The 9001-nt window shown below is 37.5% G+C and overlaps 1 long non-coding RNA gene across 1 annotated transcript; it reads right to left on the reverse strand.

The window, feature by feature from the left end:
• Window positions 1-6366: 6366 nt before the first annotated feature.
• On the reverse strand, window positions 6367-8773 carry LOC122194991 (uncharacterized). The gene is made up of 3 exons (XR_006184895.1): window positions 8436-8773; window positions 6939-7396; window positions 6367-6860 (listed from the first exon to the last, which is right to left on the reverse strand). It is a non-coding gene; the product is annotated as an uncharacterized LOC122194991 (long non-coding RNA).
• Window positions 8774-9001: the final 228 nt, after the last annotated feature.

A 9001-nucleotide genomic window follows, 5' to 3' on the forward strand; every position in this document is an offset into this window, starting at 1 on the left:
GACTTTGTGCCGATTCCTTAGGATGATCCTTAGGAATGAATGAACGAGGAATAGTTGATTCTTAGGGTACATCCTTAAGAGTAAAGTAGATAATGGGGATGGGTAATTGGGTTGATTGTTTGATGTTTAAACATAACAATTATATTATTGTGGGTTGAAAACCCTATGTACTCACCAGGTTTCCCAGCCTGACCCACTCAGTTTATTTATATCACAGGTGTCGATATGAAGTTACACTACACTAAGAGATTAAGGAGATATAAATCACTAGTGATAATAAATGTAAATTATGTTTATGCTTATGTTTCTGTATTGTTTATGACATCCCAAATGGTTTAAAATGAATAAAAATACTTTTCTTCGGAAATGCTTTGATAACGTATTTATCATGTTTTACTGGGAACAAATTCCGCAACACTTTTATTAAAAGATGTACTCTGATTTTTATAAAGCATAAACAAAAATCGGTCTTTTTTGGCCGAGAAAATGGGGATGTCACAGTTGGTATCAGAGCATTAGTTTAAGCGAACTAGGAATATGGATTTAATTCTAGACTTAAACTTAGAATGCTAAGCAATGATGGTGAGGAGTGTGTCTTAGGTAATACACCTGAATAGACACAAGCACTAGCTTATTTATGAAAAATGCCTCACATGCTTTTATGTGCTAAATGATTTATGATACTTTATGATGATAAATGTATAATCGGATCTATGGTCTGTTGCCGACCGGATCTGGAAATTTTATGTGCTCAGGTTTCTAAACGTTTAATTACGATATTAGAACCGGCATGTAACTTTTCGGAGTAATAAGGAGGATTACACGTCTAAATCTTCTCTATCTATATTCTCGTCTTGATGCACTGAATGCATGCTTCTGTGAACGTAACGTCATGGTGAAGGCTGGTAGCAAATTGTGTATGGTAAGAGTGGTATCTTTCCTTTAGAATATGTATGGTAAAATAACAGTGTGTTTAGAAGAGTACGGTACGTCCAAAGTACACCTTCGATCGGCGGGATGATGGAACGATTGGTGTAATTCCTGAAGTTGTCCCATTGTATGGAGTTTCCACCGCCAACCGAGTTGAAGTAGAATTAATGATTGAACATACGCATGGAAGAAGTCCTAGTAGAGTCTAGGGAAATTTTTATGATTGTTTGGGCACATTTATATGCGTTAAAAATTGTTTTTTTTTTGTGATAATGACTTGGAAAACTGCGAGACAATACTTGGGACGAGTATGAGTAGGTGTGAATGGTAGTAGAGGCCTATACTACCGGAAGCACATGACTCACACTTGGATCAGGGAAAGTCACAAGGTTACCAAGAAGCTAGTAATTGATTTCATTTTATTCAAGTATGTCGTTACCATTGTTTCGGTAATGACTAAGAAGATTTTGTTATCCCAAACCTAGTGGTCATATCACATTGAGTCCGACTACGATGAGTAGGTTACGTGGTTCAGAGAACCAAGTTTGATGTAGCGTCCGACTTAAACCAAACGATTGAAATCAAAGCGATCAATAGAAGTATCGCGCTCGTTGTTAAAGAAGTTGGTAGCTAGAAATGCTACATGTTAAAATGTGATTATATCACATTAGACCATGAAGGAAGGCATATTCCATTCCGGAGTTTGACTCTAAGAGACCTGAGTCTAAGCGTTGCTACATACGATGATAGGTCATTAGAATATGACACATCGGTCAATTGTAGTAATCAAATTAACTTATCCTAAGTTTGTTAAGAAGAAGAAGGAGTCGCTAATAAAGAATGAGGTTGTGACACGAAGGTCATGATTAAAAGTCTAATGAGCAGGTACAAGACCGAGCACCACCTGCAGTCAAGGAGTCCAAAAGTTAGATACTCGTTCGAAGAAACATCATAGTTACAGTTATTACTTAGGATGAATAGATAATGTATGGAGTCATCATGTGAGCCCTGTTTCGTTGATGATTCCGGGACGTAATCATCCTAAGGGGGAGATAATTGTAACGTCTGTAGATCCGGGCTAGTCAATTTAGAGATAATAGGGGTCGAAAATGACTTTTCGACAAAAGATTATTTAGAAAATATAATAATCTTAACCAAGTTGTATAATACGTCTCCAGGGTTCTGTACATATAAAGAACGCCGAAATCCGAGTTATAACGAAGAAGTTATGGCTCGTCGAAGTTTTTCGGCAAAACCGGCGAGGCACCGGGAGATGTAAATAGTGAATTTAAGATAGAGGACTTTTCAGCCATAGTGATCTAAACATAATTTGTATTATACGTTAAACCGAAAACATACAAAAAAAAAGAACACCCAAATCTGACTTCGTATGAGGAAGTTATGATTTTTCAAAGTTTCGGCTTAGCAGTGTACAACCCGAAACTTGAATTTTAGTTCGAGTAGTTTTTGGCTTACGCGAACTAAATGAGAGTTGAAGATATCATTAATAGGAACTCAACGGTAACAATACAGACGAAAACGGAGTGCGTATGAAGGAGTTACGAATTCTTCGCAGTCATTTAGCAGTCTAATCTCCTCTTACTATTAAATTTAAGATCGGTCGAGAATTAGCCGATGGAGTCCAAATGAAAGTTGTAGATGTTGTTTTTACCTACGCGTGGATATAAAGAACGTCGAAAACGGAGCTCTTATGCGAAAGTTACAGGGTTTAGAAGTCGGCAGGGTGTTGTGCAAAATCGGGTGAGGTGGCTGAATAAGGGCCAAGGCTTTCTCCCCAAGGCAAGCCACCAAAGGGTGACACCTGCCATGGACTCGACGAGTAGAGTTGTTTTCCAGACTATAAATAGAGGTGTCGGGCTCCCTCATTCTTCACACCTTCCCAACTTCACTTTCTCTCTCTAAACTCTCTCTCTAACCCCCCCCCCCCCCCCAAACCCCCCAATAAGGCTAGGGAACCTCCCTGTCACCCGAAGGAAGCCCCGAGGCTCCTGGAGTCCCAAGAAAAAGGTTCTTTTGGCTCGGAACCACTGCTCCAGCAAAGCCCGATTTTGCGAAAAACCCGCTGTAAGTGAGTTATGTCTAACCTATCTTTAGTATAGCTTATGTTTTAATATAGTAATGTTATTAGGAACTTATAATGAGTATTTGGGCTATTATTATGAGTTATATAAGAGTGTTTCTTAACGCTTATATAATAGTAATAATATCTAGACTATTAATTAGTTGCAGTTAACTTCAGACTAAACTCTAGTGGTAATGATACTAGGTTTTGTCCGAGGGAAATTTTTTTAACAGTAACAAAGTGCTGTCCGACTACCAAGTCATCACCTTATCAGGTGAGTGCATAGTTACTTTCATCTTACACATAGATATGAAGTATTTTACATAATAATTACGTGCTATGTGTGCATATTATCTGAATACTTGTTGTCTATGCTGGATGAACGATTTTATACATGTTTTAAATGATTTAAACTGTATATGTATTTTATATCTATGATAATGTTGGGGTAAAACATGGGTAGATGTATTAGATGGAATATGAGTTGGATGATGAGTTGAGAGGTGTGATAGACCACGAGGTGAGGGTGAGAGGTGGACGATGTGAGAAGCCTTTTCCCAAACGATGGCCCCGTCATTCAGTAGAGTATGGATGACAACCACAGACTATTCTAGACAGTCCAGTGGAATACTAGTAGGCTCGAAACCTGTAAGTGTTGTGAACGATGTGTTCACCCGGTGTACTCTAAACCTTGGTGATCATGCGGACTTGATGCCCAAACCTTGGTGATCATGCAAACTTAATGCCTAAACCTTGGCGATCATGCAGACTTGATGCCTAAACCTTGGTGATCATGCAGACTTGATGCCTAAACCCTGGCGACTATGCAGAGTTAGTGCTCGTTGTGTAAACCGTGGCAACGATGGACTTCGTGCCGATTCCTTAGGATGATCCTTAGGAATGAATGAACGAGGAATAGTTGATTCTTAGGGTAGATCCTTAAGAGTAAAGTAGATAATGGGGATGGGTAATTGGGTTGATTGTTTGATGTTTAAACATAACAATTATATTATTGTGGGTTGAAAACCCTATGTACTCACCAGGTTTCCCAGCCTGACCCACTTAGTTTATTGATATCACAGGTGTCGATATGAAGTTACACTACACTAAGAGATTAAGGAGATATAAATCACTAGTGATAATAAATGTAAGTTATGTTTATGCTTATGTTTCTGTATTGACGATGACATCCCAAATGTTTTAAAATGAATAAAAATACTTTTCTTCGGAAATGCTTTGATAACGTATTTATCATGTTTTACTGGGAACAAATTCCGCAACACTTTTATTAAAAGAGGTACTCTGATTTTTATATAGCATAAACAAAAATCGGTCTTATCTGGCCGAGAAAATGGGGATGTCACACTTTCTAAAGACAATCAAAGCAAGGAATTGATTGTTATTGCAATATAATAATCAAAGGTAATTACTAAATCCTTATTTCAGTTCTTATATGATAGATCTAGGGTTTATAGCTTTGGATATTCAATTGCATGTTCATTTGACAAACTGGATCCAAAAGCTATTAGGGTTTGCATGTACACCATAGGATTGATGTTCTGCTTAAAACCCATCAAGATTTTGGGCCCAATAGCAAGGGAGGGATAATTGGGCCTCATGGATGGGTTTGGAGTTTGGGCTTTCCCTTTTGACTAATCTTAGGTCCTAACATTGATTATTATTATTATTCATCTTGGGAGGTTTTCGGACTGTTAAGAGAGCAGCTTTTGTATTCAAAAGACAAAGGTGAGTCTTTTCACCATACCCATGGGTCTAAGGCACCAAGGTCGGCCCATTATGTGAATATGATATATGTGTTAGTCATTCTGTGATTTGATATGATATGTGTATTGTGTGTTTTGCATGAAGAGCCTGGGGGAGCCCGTGGCATTGGATGCAAGACCATGTGGGGATGCCCATGGCAGTCCTAGGTAAAGACCATGTGGGGTAGCCCATGACATTGGATGTAAGACCATGTGGGGTAGCTCATGGCAATCCTAGGTAAAGACCATGTGGGGTAGCCCATGGCATTGGATGTAAGACCATGTTGGGTAGCCCATGGCAGTCCTAGGTAAAAAGACCATGTGGGGTAGCCCATGGCACTTTTACAGGTTTTATGTATGCATGGCTTATGTGATATGTGTGTAGCTTTAATTAGCTAGCAGGATATGTGTATGTGATGTGTGTGGTATGCTCTGGGGAACTCACAAAGCATTTTGCTTATAGGCTGTTGATTTGTTTCAGGTACATCTGAGCCCAAGGGCAAGGGCAAGGCGTGATGGCACGACGTGCACTCTATCTCTCTCTTTCACTATTAGGGTTTGGGGACACTCTGATGATTTGAATAAGTTGTAATGAATCATTGATTCGAAAACAATTATGTTGGGATTTCATGGTTTAAGCAATTATGTTTTATTAATTAAAAGTGAAAATTTTCTTTAAAAGTTTAGGTCATTTAAAAAGTTAACAAGAAGGACAACCACATTACCAACCATTATGAATTTTAAAGTATAATAGGTTAGCGAACACATTTTATCTTGACTAAAAGTCCTTTGAGAACTGGCATTGAACTCCATGTAGTAGTTGTCATCTTAAGGGGGTTGAACAAACATGGCCTGAAAAATCGATGCAAGGTCCGTGTAATTTTGTTATCCAAAGTGGAGTAACATCCCCCCCCCCCAAAAAAAAAAAAGCTGTTGTTTGTTGTTGAGGGGGGTGTTCAGTTGAGCCCATGATCAGAGCATATTAGGGTTGTACCAAGCTGAAAACGATGACCAAAAAGAGGTTTTTGTGATACTGGGAAAAGCTGCTGGTGCAGTTGCTGATTGGTTGTCGGATAGTTGTTTGGAAGAAACCGAGAGCAGTTGAGGATAGTTGTTGTTGACCGACAACATGAGGCTGCCATAAGTTATTGAAGGTTATTAAAAGTTCATGAGGAGGGACAAAAAGGTTGTATTGTTGTAAAGAAGGATTATCGCTTGCGTTTTGTGCTCCAAAAAAAGTTTAAACTTATGCTAAAGCGCCTTAAGTAATTGAAAAATAATTGGAACTAGTGGAAACATTAGTTTTACCTCCTAGAAGCAACCCGCCAATTGTTTTTACCTTTATCAAACTTAGATTTCGATTTCCCATGTGAAAAAGTGGAGTATAAAGTCGTAGTCGAGGAAAGTGGAGCATCTCTAGTAGGGTTAGTGATTTCTTCGCGAGATTCATGAATAAGACTCTTGTGTTTGACACGCTTGTCTTGCATTGGTACAAGTAGCTAAGGAGTAAGGTTTGATGAGTTTGGGGCGAACTTTTTGGGTAGTCGTGTTCATGATGTTTCTTTAGTAGATAATATCATCTTGGGCATGTTGTTTGAGTTTTCATATATTGTTGGTTTTTGCAAACTTTAACTTTAATGAGGGTCATTTTTTAGAATAAAGTAAAGTTGGTGATGTTTTCAACATAAGTGTTAAATAAGACTTCCACTAATGTATTCTGTCAAAATGTTCTTTTAAAAATAAAATAAAATGAGGTGAAAAATCACAGAGTTGCAAAGAAACGTGTTTTAGCCTCAAGAAACGATATAAACGACTTTATATTGGTAATGACATTGACAACTCTATGATAGAATGATGGAAATTAACGAAGAATTTGCATTACTAGTTCCACTTCATTATTTTTGGAGTCACAGTCTGCTAGTGCACCGACTAAGTTCTTCAAAGAGTAGAAAAAATAGTAATGGGGAAAGCACCTTTCTTGGTGTTGCGAATATTGAAGCATTCAAGACATCTTGTTGTTGAGGAAAAATTCATCGAGCTTGTCACATAAGTCCTTAGGGATACAGTTTGTCGCTACATATGATCTGTAAGAGATTAACATCATAAGTAGAATAAAACTAGGATTTAATCTAAAGTCAATAGATGTCAATCCTCATCATCACCTTGAGGTTGGTATTCTCCAGTAATATGGTCATGAACTTTATCACCTTTGCACATGTCAAGAAAAATATGACGCCGTTATTTGTATTTCGAGTCATCAACCGACAGCTTAAAGCTAAACTGTGAATACACATTAGTGAGGGAAAAAACAAGTTGGTTTACAGTAGAAGTTAAGTCCATGTTAGTGCTATATGAGGATTCAAAAGTCATCGACTCTTCCAGAGAAATTGAAAACAAGAATAACAAAATTGAAAACAAAAGACGGAGCGCTTAACCATGGGAAGAGGGAATAAAATGTACTGAAATTCCAATCCACGGTGAAGATTGTTGAAGAAGAGACTAGATGACCTCTACGAGAAGGACGGGTAGTCGGTAGTAGAGGCAAGAGTGGTGGCTGGACAATGTTGTGCAATGGTAGGCAGTCGATTGTGATGATGATAGAGGTAGGAGTAGTCGACCCCTAAGGAAAAAATAGGGTTCCAAGAATTTTAGTAAAATTCGTAAATCATATGGCTCGATACCATGATAGATTGTTTGGAAACCCATAATTTGGGTTGCCCGGATAAAAGTCAATATATAGATACCGTTTAAAATGGGGCCTATACTATATAAAGAGTATAAATGTAGTATAAAAGTGTATAATAGTTGTCTAACAAAATGAAGCCAACAAACGAGGAACTAATGTCTATGACATGGTGCTTTTAAGCTAACGGATTGCCACCACAATGGGTGTTAGAGGTCTTGACCAATCAATTCGTTGACATTCTTACCCATGACACAATTTAGCAAGCCATGACATAATTTTTAAGACGATAGTTCTTACTAAAAGATGATTATCTAATAATATCTATCAAACTCTTTGCAGGGTCGGTCCAAACGGTGGGCAACCCGGACGACAAGCCAGGGCCCACATCTCCAGGGTGCCCAAAATTTCTAGGCTACGTAATGTGTATATATAAAAGAATTAATATCTAAATGATTTTTAGGGTCTAAAGTTGGTTTAAACTCAAACTAGCTCAAAAGATAAAAAAATTTGACTTGCTTGTTATTGCTAATTGTACGCGTTTATAGTGAAGAATAAATGATATTGTTTTAATTTTTATGATATTTGTCTTTAAAGGATCCATTTTTTCTTTTTGCCCAAAACCCTATATACGTTTAGACTGGCCCTACTCTTTGTCAAAACATGACATACAGTAACTTCACATAGATTACTCGAACTTCTGACTTGGATCTTTGTTGTTTAAATGATCTTAGTCATTTTGGGTCGATTCCAAATTCTATTTAACCAGCTATCAAGCGAAACAAAGGACTTAGACTTTGAGGAGGTTTCATTAATAATAATACATATCACATTTAGTCATAAAAAACACAGTAACATTGTAAGTTTGTAACCTTAGTAAATTTTCATACCCCATATAAAGTAAGAGATGTATATGTCACAAATTAAGCATAACATATCCGATATAGAGAAAAACAAAATGAACACGCTTACTTACACGAAGCTGAAGCTACCACACCCACTAACCCAAGTCGCCACCTGCCAGCCGCCGAATGTCTCAGAAACAGCCCAACCCACAAAACCATGACTATGAAACAGCTCACCAAGACCGTGACTTACATGGGGCCCACATTCTGGTTCAAAGTTTAAAGAAGTCCCTTTCGTTATCATGTGGTCTTTGCTAAACGGGCCCACTTCTTTCGTATGCTTTTTGTTTCTCGATTTCCTAATTACAATACTAATACTTAGTCTTTAAATACAAATTGAGGAGAAACGCAATACTACGCCATTTGGGTCGGATTCAAGAAATAAACTTTCTGTAAAGTGCACATTTTTCTTAATGATTTTGTAAGTTGATTTTGTTCCTTAATATCTAACTCTATAAAATATCTTGTCAACTAATTATAATTGTAATCAATAAGATTCCACATAGCATGTGGGTCGTTTTTTGCTTTGCACTTTGATGTTGATACCCTACCAAATGTCATGCTAACTTAAACCCAAAACTAGAGGTCATGTAGATAAGAACAAGTTATTTGTATAGTTCTATCCAAATTACATGTA

Source organism: Lactuca sativa, chromosome 7 (assembly GCF_002870075.4).
Source record: "Lactuca sativa cultivar Salinas chromosome 7, Lsat_Salinas_v11, whole genome shotgun sequence".
In the NCBI taxonomy this organism is placed as follows: Eukaryota; Viridiplantae; Streptophyta; class Magnoliopsida; order Asterales; family Asteraceae; genus Lactuca; species Lactuca sativa.